This window comes from Triturus cristatus, chromosome 12 (genome assembly GCF_964204655.1).
Source record: "Triturus cristatus chromosome 12, aTriCri1.1, whole genome shotgun sequence".
In the NCBI taxonomy this organism is placed as follows: domain Eukaryota; kingdom Metazoa; phylum Chordata; class Amphibia; order Caudata; family Salamandridae; genus Triturus; species Triturus cristatus.
In genome coordinates this window covers 847,786,221-847,800,166 of record NC_140595.1, presented here as the reverse complement: position 1 = coordinate 847,800,166, position 13,946 = coordinate 847,786,221, and the positions used below count along the sequence as shown (strand labels likewise).

The 13,946-nt window shown below is 56.6% G+C and overlaps 1 protein-coding gene and 1 long non-coding RNA gene across 3 annotated transcripts in view; one reads left to right on the top strand and one right to left on the bottom strand.

Moving 5' to 3' along the window:
* Nucleotides 1–13,946, bottom strand: part of LOC146783064 (uncharacterized) — a 486,434-nt gene that overhangs the window by 254,011 nt on the left and 218,477 nt on the right. The window lies entirely within an intron of this gene.
* Nucleotides 1–13,946, top strand: part of CLDN15 (claudin 15) — a 222,380-nt gene that overhangs the window by 16,342 nt on the left and 192,092 nt on the right. The gene's annotated exons all lie outside the window — the stretch shown is intronic.

The following is a 13,946-nucleotide window of genomic DNA, read 5'->3' as shown; positions in this document are numbered from 1 at the left end:
TCCTGCAACACAAAAGTGAAAGTTGTTAGAAAAAACCTTCCCCCCCCTTCTTGTCCCTCCTGATGCCGGGTAAGCGGATGGGCGGGTAAGGCAAAACGAGCGGACAAGAGGGCGAGGAGGGGGCGGGGACCGAATATGTACCCCCCTCAAGGCTCCTCCCCGCCGGAAGCAGCTACCTGCTTGGGGTCTCCCTAGGTCAAGCCCAGGGACAAGACCTCCCACCCCTGTGCCTTCCTGTGGCACTAAGGCGGCCGCCCTCAAGGGGGCGGGCCGCTGCGCAACCCCCACCCCGGGCAGCCTTACATAGTGCCAATATCGGCAACCGTTATCATATCATACATCAGTACATAATCATAATAAAACACACGACACTGAATGTAAGTGGAGAAATATTGCTGCAGGTTTATTAGCATAATAAATATGCAAACACGGTGGGTTATCTTACGGGCGATCCCAGGGCAGGCCAGCCCCATGGCGCCTGCCCGTCTGATAAGCCTAGGGTCACCATGGCGGCGCCAATTGGTGACCACCAAATGTTGGGAGGGTCCACCCCTCCCATCCGTGAACCTCCAGTCCACATGCTTCACCACGCCCCCCCGTGATGGGTGGGCGGAGCATACATGGCAGCCCCCGGTTGCTCAGACCCACAACCGCCTGTCGGTAGCGGGGCGCCGTAGGTCTTCCAGTGGACACGCTAAAAGATCCCTGGGTATCCTGGCTTAGCACCACACGGTGCTGCTGCATGCTATACCCCTTGGTATGTGCAGACCCTGGATCGCCCTGTAACTCCTCCACAGCCTTGGGAGTGGCCACCGTCACTACCAGGGCCCCCCACCAAGGTAGACCTATTTCCTTACAACCTGTTGCAGCCAAAGCTTCCCCTAGGACCAGTAGGAAAAGAACCGTGCCTAAACTAGAGAGGTGCACCCCATCTCCCTCCCGGCACCCTGTGGACTTGGCGTGAGTAAGGCCATGCCTGATGAAGCCCAAAACCTCTTTGCTCTGCGCAACTGCGCATGGCTCCAGGTAGACCTTTTTACCTACAGCAACTGATACCGGGCTTCTCCCAGGTCCAGCCAAGACAATCTACGCCCAGCTGGACCGGCGGGCGGCCTGCCCCACAGGACAGGTGCCCTCATCCTTTCTAACTCCCCCGTGGATTTTGACTGAAATGACCGTAAACCTAAAACTAGGCGTTGGTCCAATGTAGCCTTTGAATGGTTGAAGAACAATCCCCTTGACAAGACACTCCTGCCTGACAGTGCCAATGCGGGAGGGGTAAGAGTTGACAAGCCCGCCTTACCTCCTCCTTCACGCAGTTGGAGTATGTACATCGCATTCCATCAGTCACCACCAAATGAGAAGCCTTCCCCTCCCAAACTTTTGCTAGTATACCAGGGAGAGACAGGACTGAGTGACCACAGAGGAGGACCAACGTGTAAAATTCTTCACTATCTTGGATACTGGGTGCGCCAATTGTTCTCCTGCTAATTGGTAGCCCAAAAGCATTACCCCGGGGTTTCCCTCAATCATGTGGACATATCGCCCCCGAGGAAGGCTACTTCCACAACCTGCCTAGCTGCCAGCCAGTGCTGGAGGGCAGGATACGTTACACGGTACCGATACTCGCATCCATGGTACCTGTTTCGTCGAACTCAAGGACGGGCTACTAAGTGAGCAACCGGGCTCCGCCCACTCCTGCCTGGCAGAGCCCATGCGGGAGGAGGTAAGGGTTGACAAGCCTACCTTCCTTCCTCTTCCACTCCGATGGAGTACGCCCATCGTAACCATCAGTCACCCCCCAATGTGAAGCCTGGCCCGCCCAAAATTCTGCTATTATACCAGGGAGAGACAGGACAGAGTGACCACAGAGGGAACAACGTGTAAAATGCTTCTCTATTTGAATACTGGGACAGCCAAATTGATTTTCTTGCAGATTGTAGCCCAAAGTGTTACCCTGGTGCTTCCCTTAATCATATGGGCCATGGCCCTGTTGGAAGGCCACCTGCATAGCTGCCCGCCAGTGCTGGAGGGGGGGGGAAGTTACCCGGTAGTGATGCTCGCATCACGGTACCTGTTTCGTCTAACTCAAGGGCGTGCTACTAAGTGAGCAACCAGGCTCCGCCCTAGAACCCCGAGGCCAAACCCAAGCCCCTCCAAGTTTAGCTGCCTCACCTGCCTGTTAACACGAATCCCAGGGCAGACCGCCGGCCTATAATCCATGCTTGGCCATGCCTGAGCTACAATACCTCTGAACAGCCTGACAACAAGCTAACCACCAGCATTGAGCTCTGAATGTTTCTGACGCTGCCAAGAAACATGCGCATAACTAAAGCAACTGGCACCATGCCATAAAAGTAACAATTCAACCTTCTATGAACAAACGTGCCCTTGTGGCTATCCGAGTAGTGCTCCCTCCAAGCCAGCAGCCCTACTCAGGCAACCCGCACCCTCTAGGCACTGACACACCCCCGCCCCAGCTGCCCTCGAGTGCCCGGTCGTGTGTAGCCACAACCTAGGTTTCATCACTGCGTCATACCGGGGTATGATGACCCATCTAACTCGACTGCTGAGTGCCTCTTGCACCATCGCAAGTATGCCTTTGCCTGCTCAGAGTCTGGCTGTAAAGTTGGAAGGCATTGACCCCCCAGCCCAGGGTGAAGATGATGTCAGCATTACAGTTCCTGGTGCTAAAGACGGTCCCTGACCCTGATGGGACAGAAAGCAAATCCCTTGCTCCTGTTGAGCACGAACCCAAAACCAATTGCTCACCATGGTTTAATACCTTCCTGCTGCTAATCATTCCTAGCTGAATGTTGACAAATCCATGTTCTGTAATGGCACTACATCGCAGCCTGCACCATTCTGCCAGTGCCGAAAGGACCTTTGTCATGCTGCCTGGCCTCATCAATCTTGCCCTGTTCTAGCCGCGCCCGCTTCAGCCGTGGGGCAAACAACTCGCCGGTACTCCCAAACTGGCCCTGATGCGAGACAAACCGGGCCAAGGCACAACAGAGAGTGTACTAACTAATAGCAGGTCTAACAGCGTCAACAGGCATCCTCAGCTTACAATAGGCGTGATGGAGTTCACCTGTCACTGCCTGGTCGACGTGACCTAGGTACATGGTCCCCTTGCATGGCGGCATGCCATTGAGGCCAACATCCAATAAGTTCCACTATCTGCCTACGCTACAATCCTGCCTGGCGTTCCTTCATGCCCAGATATACCATGTGATGGCTGCTCTCCTCCGTCCTTTGACCCAACCACACCTAGAAGAACAAACACAGCGAGATGAAGCGGCCTGTGACCTGCCCCAAGACTCTACGAAATCCTCCTACCGCATGATGTGAGAGCTCGCCACCAACCTCTGTCCAGGCCTGCCAAACCAACAAGTATTTGGACCCCTAGTGCTCCAAGAATTGGAGGAGGGGGGGAGGGGAAGTCCTGTCTGGAGATGTGTGTTATGGAGGACATGTGTCCTATAGTACCTATTGTTTGGGTGCAATATCAGTACCACGCGTACCTGATGTGTTTAATACTAAATAACAGTACTAACAACTCAATCAGCACAGGGCTATTTGCCCCCCGACTTACAACCGTGAGTGGCAAACAAGGGAGATTAAAGGAAGGCTAACCCCCGTCAGACACAGAAAGACCACCACGTGGCTGTGCCCAAAGACCACCATCCCAGATCAAACAGACCCGATGGAAAGACAACCAGAGCCTAACGCTCTACACCCGCGGATGACCCCGGAAAAACCAATCGTTTAACAATCGAGTAAATAACAACGGACATCCTTACAGCATCTGAAGGCCTAGTCATTTCAGAAGTAACCTGGGACCCCAATGCCAGGCTTCAGTGCAGGCCTCGGCACCTGTGGAGTGTGTGATATTTGCCCACTTCCATGCAAGCCAGGGCCCGCGATGCAAACTTTCTTCATGATCGCTAAACACACGTCAACCACCCTAGCTGTTCCAGTGTAAAATCCCTGTAACAATTAAATTCGTAAAGAATGTTTTTTTTTTTTTTTTTTTTTTTTTTTTTTTTTTTTTTTTTTTTTTGCTGCTACTGATTGCGGTAGTATGCAAGTCTGTCGCATGTAGTCTGGAGGTCCATGACTATTTGCTACTTTCCCAACTGTGATCTTACATTTAGTTAATTTCCCTGATGTAGGAATTTAAGTCAGGTGGACCCTAGTTATCACACACAAAAGGACCCAACCCACCAAGCATTTGCTGTAAATTTCAGACAAAATCAGAAAGCAGCAGCCATAATGGAGCCGGACTGGCGATGTGCCTCCAGCGCTGGCGAAGAGGCCGACCACCTTCTAGCCGGCTGCCGCTAAGAGACCCTTCGCAGCCTGGGCGACCCTGAAGCACCGGCTTCCTTACACCACAAGGATCCGGGCTAGCTGTGCGTTGCTGCGCTCATATATATATATTGCGCGAACTCAAACCGAAGCGCTATACAGCGCTAATAAAATTACACCTCATGCCCGGGGAAAATTAGTGCTGTGCCCAGCCTGACGGGATGTGTATGCAAGCTCGTAGCTCGAACCCTGGTTTCCTCCCCTAGAAGGGGCAGCGCCGCCCACGAACAACATCCTCTCCCAAATTTGGCCGCCTAATATTAGTCAAAACGGAGGAACACTCGAAGGCCTACGTAAAGACCCCAATGAGCCGCACTACCTCCCCGTGGCCTGGTTACCAAAGGCACAAGTCCAGTGCCGACCCACAGGAAAGGGAACAGAAGTAGTGTGTTCTTGAGCTGGCGGGCTACCCTGGAGAAGGAGGACAACTGCGCGAGCCTGCGCTCGGGACGCCAATTAATTAAATATATAGTAGCCTACCGGACTTACCACCGCCGAGCGCCGCGCGTACATAGGCAAACTGCAACGGGCAGTCAAAGTGCCTCACACCGTTGCCGAGTGCCTATGCCTCGGGCACTGCCACACCCAGCCACCGCACCAGGTCAATGTTGCCCGCGCATAGCGTCAGGCTCGTGTGAGAGCTCTAACCTGCCCTCTGCCAATGAGGACTGGACACCTGGAGGACCCCGTTCTCTCCCCCCAGCTGCCCGAAAACACCTGGCCAATACGTTGGCAAGCTCCAAAATTACGCCCAAGCACTTTCGCTAACAAAGCTACCGATGGGATGCCCCCTTCCCAGGGCCGGTGCCACTTCCAACTTCAGTTTTCGACCACAAACCAAACTCCGTTAGGCTAACCACTTTGGAAGGTGAGAAATGCTTCCCTGCCCTGGAGAAAGTTTGGATCCCTATACCCGTCTGACAATCGACAAGGTGACATTTGTTTCCTGAAAGCAATTCACTACTGGCGACGACGTTCACAACTCAAGTTTCATAGCAGGGAGACAATCTTAGACATAGTGGCATACAAGCAAACAGGAAAGTGCATGTTTGAAACCTATATAAGCAGCCCGGCCACCGCGGGAGGGAAAGCTGAGCACGCTCCTGCCCCCCATCCCCCGCGATCCAATCCCCCCTCCAACCAGGAGGACCGACACAGACAGCCTCTGGACATCATGCTGTGCAGCGACGAAGGCACTCTACCCCGCCCGCTTCCGGGATTTAGGGCCACCCTGTGAACAGCAAGGCTCAATAGGTGGAGCGGACACACCCGACCCTGGAGGCTCGCGAAGTGGCGCGACCAGCACCGATGCAAAAACACCCTTCTCATGTTGCATCTCGAAACACCGCGAATAAGCCCCGAATGTGAAAGAGCGCTGACTTGGTATGCTTCCACATCCATTCAATCCAAATGCGCACCTCTATGTGGATGCAGGCCACGCCCCAGCCAATGCAGAGCCTGAAACCAGGTCATGCCTGAGAAACTCAATACGCCACATGAGCAGGTGCCAACCTCCCTGCCCACGGAAACACAGCAGAGGGGCCCAGCCACCAGTTCACCGGCCCCTCGCACAAGCCCGGTCACCCCGTGTAGCACCCCCCAGCAGCAACCACTCTGAAAACCACAGCAGCGCGCCGACCCCCAACATACAACCCCCACAACTGTTCCCTTCCTCCCCGGCACCAACCACAAAAGGGGGGGGGGGGGGGTCCGTCCAGGCCCCACGTCGCCGCGCCGCTGTCCCCACTGACCGCCGCGCCAAGGCACAAAAGGAAGAAGCGCAGGACCTGCGCACTGCAGAACAGGAGCAGGACCCTGAGGGGCAGGCGAGACGCGCCGTCCCCGAGACAAGGAGGACGCGACCGCCACGACCGAAACCTGGATAGCAGCGCTGGCAAGTCCGGATCCACCATGGCGCGCCGGTGAACCGAGGGAATGGCACGCCCGTCAGGGCACCCAACCCCGCACACTCCGTCCCTTCAAGCACGGTACACCACAGGCAAAATGCACATGCCGTCAATAGGTGCATACAATATGCAGCGCGAGCGCGACCCGGAGGCATGGAACGTCTCATAGCACTAGGTTGCTGAACCCGAAGGTGTAGGAGCGCATGCCAGGGCCCCAAATACGCAGAGCACATACCGGCCGGGAGAATGACGGACGAGAGGAAAGAAGTGCCGCTACGAGTGATTATGTGGCGCGAAATGCCCCGATGATTGTAGCGCTAAAGAGCCTTAATACATAGCGCCTACAGGTAAGGGGAAAAGAGATACGATGCCCGGAGTGGCAGAGGTGGCCATGTACCCACGGATCACGTGCACGCAAAGCACGAGCTCAGCCACTGGGCTACAGCCCTACTTAAGTGACCTGATAGATAACCAGGATGCCCGGGGGAGGGGGGGGGGGGGGGGGGGGCGGGCCCCCATCCCGGGGACGAAGCGAGGGTCCGGGAGGGCACCGCGTGCACGCCCGTACGCCCAGGATGGGCAGCATGTCCGGCGGCGCACACCCAGGCCGCCCCGCCGACAACCGCAGCTCAGCGTGACCATTGCCAGCTTTGGGCACTACGAGTCATCCTGCTTACGGTAAAACCTAAGCCCTGGAAACAGAATGTGCGCTTCCCGAATCGGGCTTGAACCCGGACCCCAGCTCCCACGTGATCGCCCAGCTGTAAGGCCAGCACAACCCCGCCTGTAATTACCCCGCTCGAACCCAGGAATCCCTTGGTTGCCGTGAGAGGCTCTCTGATAAACCTCCTCTCGCCCCCGGGAGGGGCGACACCCGCACGGGCCCCGCATGCACGGGAGGCCCCCGCCGCTCACGCCGGAATTCCGCCCGCACCCATGTCTTCCCCGCCGACCCCAGCTCCCCCTCACAACAGCCCGTGGAGGAGGCAGGCCAGCGCGCGTTGTCCGTGGTCATGCGCGCAACCAAGTTGGCCATGGTAACAGCCTGAGGGTCACATGATACCCTAAGGTAATGTAGCACTTTGCAAGCACCGTAATTACATTGCACATACATACACGGGGAGTAAGGAGTAGGCAAAGAATCACAGACTGTGGACGCGACCCCGAGGCCCCTCCTCCCCAGTGCACCGCGACCCGCACCATAATTAAAACCTTACCCCAAATTCCGGCCAGATCCGCGGGAGGAGCAGGTATCTCTGGCTCCCGCTGCCACCAGCAAGGCTTGGCCGTGATGCTAGGAGCTCCGGACAGTGACCGTATGCTCTCTACTGGCGCGTTGCCCGCGACGGACCAAAGGGAATGGGAGGGCAGGGACTTTAACCGGCCAGAGGCCTAATATCAAAAGGTCACCATGCCTACCTCCCGAAACAGACCCGATGCCGATCGAACGATGGGGAAAACCACCAGCAACATAGTAAAGCACCCAAACCGTGTGAGACCGGGTCAAGTCTCCACCACGCAGGTCCCCTGCTGCCCCCATAACGCAGGACACAGCCAGCCCTCCGCGCACGGCCCTCCCCCCCGCCCGTGGTACACCGACCACAGGGCCCCGTTTCCTGGAGCTCCCCAGGGACAGGGCCGGGGCGAGAGGAAGGTAGCCGGCTGGACTCACCAGGAGATGAAGGAGGGAGCACGACTACGCGGATCCGCGACGACCGACTTCAAAGGCAAAACGAGCGGACAAGAGGGCGAGGAGGGGGCGGGGACCGAATATGTACCCCCCTCAAGGCTCCTCCCCGCCGGAAGCAGCTACCTGCTTGGGGTCTCCCTAGGTCAAGCCCAGGGACAAGACCTCCCACCCCTGTGCCTTCCTGTGGCACTAAGGCGGCCGCCCTCAAGGGGGCGGGCCGCTGCGCAACCCCCACCCCGGGCAGCCTTACATAACACCAACTCCCAGACAATTTATGCAACGTGGGCATGGGGGGAGGGAGGGGGCAGGGCGGCAAAAACCACAAGAATCCACATCAACAAAAGACACACCAAGCAGCGGTGTGACCCGGCTAGGCGTGAATCCGAGCCCCAAGGAAGGATTGCCATGGCCAAGAGAGAGGTGTCATTGCCTCTCAATGACACACATTACAGGATTAACACGTGGGCAATGGCGCGAGGGTTGCCAACGACACCAACACACGACATGGAATTACCAACGGCACTGCCCAACTCTTCCTACCAGGCGCCAGATGTCTGTTCGGCCTTGGTGGCCCGTGGCTCCTGCACCGACCTCCTGAAGTCCTCAGGGCTGTGAAGATCGTGTTGACTTTGTAACTTTTGCGTCTCCATCAGATGTGTACACGCCATGGGTTTTTTGATGTTCAATTTGTATCCAATTAATGTGTGTGTGTGTGTTTCTGTGTGTATGTATGTGTGCCTTTATGTGTCTGTGTGAGTGTGTCTGTGTGAGTGTGTCTGTGAGTGTGTGTCTCAGTGTGTGAGTGTCTGTGTGTTGGTGTTTCTTTGTGTGTATGCGTGTCTGTATGTGTCTGTGTGAGTGTGTCTGTGTGAGTGTGTCTGTGAGTGTGTGTCTGTGTGAGTGTGTGAGTGTCTGTGTGTTGGTGTTTCTTTGTGTGTATGTGTGTCTGTATGTGTCTGTGAGTGTGTGTCTGTGTGAGTGTGTGAGTGTCTGTGTGTTGGTGTTTCTTTGTGTGTATGTGTGTCTGTGTATGTGTGTCTGTTGCATACGTGTTGGTGTAAAGTGTACGAGCGGCTTGTCCTGCTACGATGTGTACATTATTGTGTATATCGGCCACACTCACCAGCCCTCCCGCAGCAACATACAGGTAGCATAAATAAGCAGACAAGACAACTTTTTGGTGACGAAACAGCTCTCGTCGAGTCCATGCGGGACATCAACGTTGAAGGGGGGAGAACACTAAAATGGTATCCGAGCCCCGCAAGCCGGAGGATGCTGCAGCTGCCCCCCCCCCCCCCCCCCCCCCAGGCGGCCCACAGCTATGGCCGGGCCTGGCCCCCGATGGTTAAAACCGGGGTGGGGGGGGTTGAGGAGGAACCATTAATTACACTCACCGGCGCAATGGCAGCAGCTCAAAGGAAACAGGACAGTCGGCGTCAGGGTGAGGAGACAAAGAGGCCGCCAGGGGGGCGGGGGAGGACTATATACCTCTCCCTGAACCCCACTCCAGCCAGAAGTGACGCGCGGGACCCCAACAGGGGTCTCTGGCCAAAACACTAGGCTGCCCAGTGTGCCATCTTGTGGCACTAAAGAGGCAGCCCTCTTATGAGGGTCCCCTGCGGGGACTTTGTCGGTCAGCCCGCATTCTGTTGAGTTTGTTTCCTACTCACGCCCTGCTCCCCAGTGTGCAGTGCCTTTTGGTGGTTGTGTGGTATGGCGGTGCCAACATTATCTGGCCCAGAATCACTAATTCCAGCCGATATTTCTACCCCTTCTCCCCGCAATTAAGAGTTGTGGTTCCCTGGATGGTGAATCATTTCTAAGACCCAACATTTGAGTTCCTTTTCTGCTTGGTTGGCTCTGCTTCTGGGGCAGTTCAGCTGACGTTTGCCACCTGTTGCTGAGGATGGGGGAGTCTGTGGCTGCTGGGGGAGTGTCGCATGCGGACGTTAACTGCACCAACAACAAGGTGATGGATGAATGCTTGAATTAATCTCGACCACTGGCAATCGCTGGAGACCGTATCCCAACCCATCTTGTGTTGCCCACCTTGCCGCCCCAGTTTGCACCCGCCAAATGCAAATCAGTCTTGACGCTTCTCCCATGGGAACAGTCCAGCCCGTCCTGCCAGGCCAGGTCCTCCCTGAACCTTTTTCTGTAGAGCCCGCCCCTGCCCAGACCACACGCGATTGTTCTGAATGCATCTCCACTCCCAGTGAAGTCATGCCCGATCTCTCCGTACAGGTTATTCTGTTGCGGAAACACTGGCCCTGCTGTGATTGGGTGGCGTGGTACCTCACCTGGCGATGCTGAGGTGACTGTGATTGGGTGGAGTGGTACCTCACCTGGCGATGCTGAGGTGACTGTGATTGGGTGGAGTGGTACCTCACCTGGCGATGCTGCGGTGACTGTGATTGGGTGGAGTGGTACCTCACCTGGCAATGCTGCGGTGACTTTGATTGGGTGGAGGGGTACCTCACCTGGCGATGCTGCGGTGACTGTGATTGGGTGGAGTGGTAACTCACCTGGTGATGCTGCGGTGACTGTGATTGGGTGGAGTGGTACCTCACCTGGTGATGCTGCGGTGACTGTGATTGGGTGGAGTGGTACTTCACCTGGCGATGCTGCGGTGACTGTGATTGGGTGGAGTGGTACCTCACCTGGCGATGCTGCGGTGACTGTGATTGGGTGGAGTGGTACCTCACCTGGCGATGCTGCGGTGACTGTGATTGGGTGGAGTGATTCCTCACCTGGTGATGCTGCGGTGACTGTGATTGGGTGGAGTCGTACCTCACTTGGCGATGCTGCGATGACTGTGATTGGGTGGAGTGATACCTCACCTGGCGATGCTGCGGTGACTGTGATTGGGTGGAGTGGTACCTCACCTGGCGATGCTGCGGTGACTGTGATTGGGTGGAGTGGTACCTCACCTGGTGATGCTGCGGTGACTGTGATTGGGTGGAGTGGTACTTCACCTGGCGATGCTGCAGTGACTGTGATTGGGTGGAGTGGTACCTCACCTGGCGATGCTGCGGAGACTGTGATTGGGTGGAGTCGTACCTCACCTGGCGATGCTGCGGTGACTGTGATTGGGTGGAGTGATTCCTCACCTGGCGATGCTGCGGTGACTGTGATTGGGTGGAGTCGTACCTCACCTGGCGATGCTGCGATGACTGTGATTGGGTGGAGTGATACCTCACCTGGCGATGCTGCGGTGACTGTGATTGGGTGGAGTGGTACCTCACCTGGCGATGCTGCGGTGACTGTGATTAGGTGGAGTGGTACCTCACCTGGCGATGCTGCAGTGACTGTGATTGGGTGGAGTGGTACCGCACCTGGCGATGCTGCGGTGACTGTGATTGGGTGGAGTGGTACCTCACCTGGCGATGCTGCGGTGACTGTGATTGGGTGGAGTGGTACCTCACCTGGCGATGCTGCGGTGACTGTGATTGGGTGGAGTGGTACCTCACCTGGCGATGCTGCGGTGACTGTGATTGGGTGGAGTGGTACCTCACCTGGCGATGCTGCGGTGACTGTGATTGGGTGGAGTGGTACCTCACCTGGCGATGCTGCGGTGACTGTGATTGGGTGTAGTGGTACCTCACCTGGCGATGCTGCGGTGACTGTGATTGGGTAGAGTGATACCTCACCTGGCGATGCTGCGGTGACTGTGATTGGGTGGAGTGGTACCTCACCTGGCGATGCTGCGGTGACTGTGATTGGGTGGAGTGATACCTCACCTGGCAATGCTGCGGTGACTGTGATTGGGTGGAGTGGTACCTCACCTGGCGATGCTGCGGTGACTGTGATTGGGTGGAGTGGTACCTCACCTGGCGATGCTGCGGTGACTGTGATTGGGTGGAGTGGTACCTCACCTGGCGATGCTGCGGTGACTGTGATTAGGTGGAGTGGTACCTCACCTGGCGATGCTGCGGTGACTGTGATTGGGTGGAGTGGTACCTCACCTGGTGATGCTGCGGTGACCTGTCTTTGGCCATTAGTCCTCGGTATTTGGCAGGTTTCCACACCTGGTGAAGTCGGGTCTGGACTTCCCATACCTGGTTATCCTGTACCTGAAACACCAGGCCGTTTGTGATTGGGCAGAATGGTATCCCAGCCGGTGATGCTCCGGTGACTTGAATTTGGCTAACAGTCCAAGATATTTTGCAGCTTTCAGTTTGCATTTGATGTGTTTGTGCATAACGATGCGCACAGAGCTGTGCAACGAATGACGCTGATCTAGCAGCTATGGGGCATACGTACTAGGGAATTGGCGGCGAGAGGCGTTAGCCTTCCTGGCTTAACGCCTCTCTCCGCCACTTCAGAAACGCACGGCTGCACTATATTTAACAGAATATGGTGCAGCCCTGCGTTTCCCCCTGCTCTTGCGCTACATTTAGAAGCCTGGCGCCAACACAGGCACCTTTGCAACATTGTGCAAGGGGGTCTGCATGCACGGGAAGATTCTTTGTGTGCAGGAAGGTCCCCCTTCCTGCACATAAACAATCTAGGAATGCCCTTTTGTAACTTCTATGTGTGCTGTTTAATGCAGCACACGCAGAAGTTGTAAAACTGCATTTTCAAAAAATGATTGTTTATGTGCAGGAAGGGGGACTTTCCTGTTGTTAGACGGCGACCTCAGGAGCCTGGAAGGGGTCCTGACTACCCTGAGACCCACCCTCGTAGTATCGTAGCCGGGCACTGGCGGGAGACTCCCCAGGGGGGGGAATCTCGCATCTAGGATCGTACTTCTGGCACCACACGACACAGAGTGACCACACCGGGTATTCTCAGAAAACAATCTTTATCAAGTAGGTTATCACTGCAAATATGTACAAGGTGAGCACGGGCTCAAGAGTCTCGGAAAGGGTAGGGGGTAGCGGGACAGTCTCTGGTAAAGGTTCAAAGCAGGGACGTATCCGGCGCACAGCTCACAATCCTCGAGCTGGGGGATACGTTGTTGTAGTCGGGGTCCGGCGGGACCGTGAGAGTCTGGGGGAGCCGCGAGTCACTCAGCGGGCTAAGGCACGGGTTCGGAGGTCTTACGATCTTCAAGGAGACGCGAGTCACTCAGCAGGCTCAGGTACAAGTTCGGAGGTTTTACGATCTTCAGGGAGCCGCGAGTCACTCAGCAGGCTTAGGCACAAGTTCGGAGGTGTTACGATCTTCAGGGAGCCGCGAGTCACTCAGCAGGCTCAGGTGGGCTCAAGTTCCAGGAGCCGCGACCACGTCGGCAGGCTCTCGTTGTTCCAGCGTCGAATCTGCCGGACAGACCCAGAGCACCCCTTGTTATAGGCCGACCCCTCTTTGATGTCCAGAGTCTGTGCAGGCAGGGGTCTTGTCACCTGGGGGTCGCTTGTCGGGATTTCCTGCTATTGTCTTTTGATCCTTTCAGGGCCGGGTCGGGAGGAGTCCCAGACACCCAGCAGGCACGGAGCCAGCCCGCAGGGAGGCCGGAGGGCCGATCGAAACCCATCGTCCCAGGGGAGTTCAGAGGTGCGACAGAAACTGCTCCTCCCTCTCTCATCCCCTGGAAGCGTGATGTCCTCCAGCCGGAGTGGCGCCTCTAGGCCCGGGTCGCTCTGGGGCCGGGCGGCCATCTTGGTGCATGAAGTGGGCACGCGGGCCCGGGGTGGCCGAAAGGAGAGAGGCCATGGACGGGGATGTCCTGGGTCGGTGCGGGTGTCCTGGTGGGGAGGGTCGGCTGGGCCGTGTGCTGGGGCTGCAGGTACCAGGTTTCGGTGGTGCGGGGGCACGGAGGGCCATTCTACGAGGCTGGGTCCAACACGCGTCCCCCCCAGCTGAAAGCCGGAGAGAACTGCCCATCATCTTGGGGGGTTCTCTTCGCTGAGGCGGAAGAACCGGGAGAGGCCGTCAGCGTTGGCGTGGTCCGTACCAGGGCGGTGTTCTACGGTGAAATCCATCCCCTGGAGGGAGATTGACCACCGCAGTAGCTTGGGGTTTTCTCCTCGCATCTG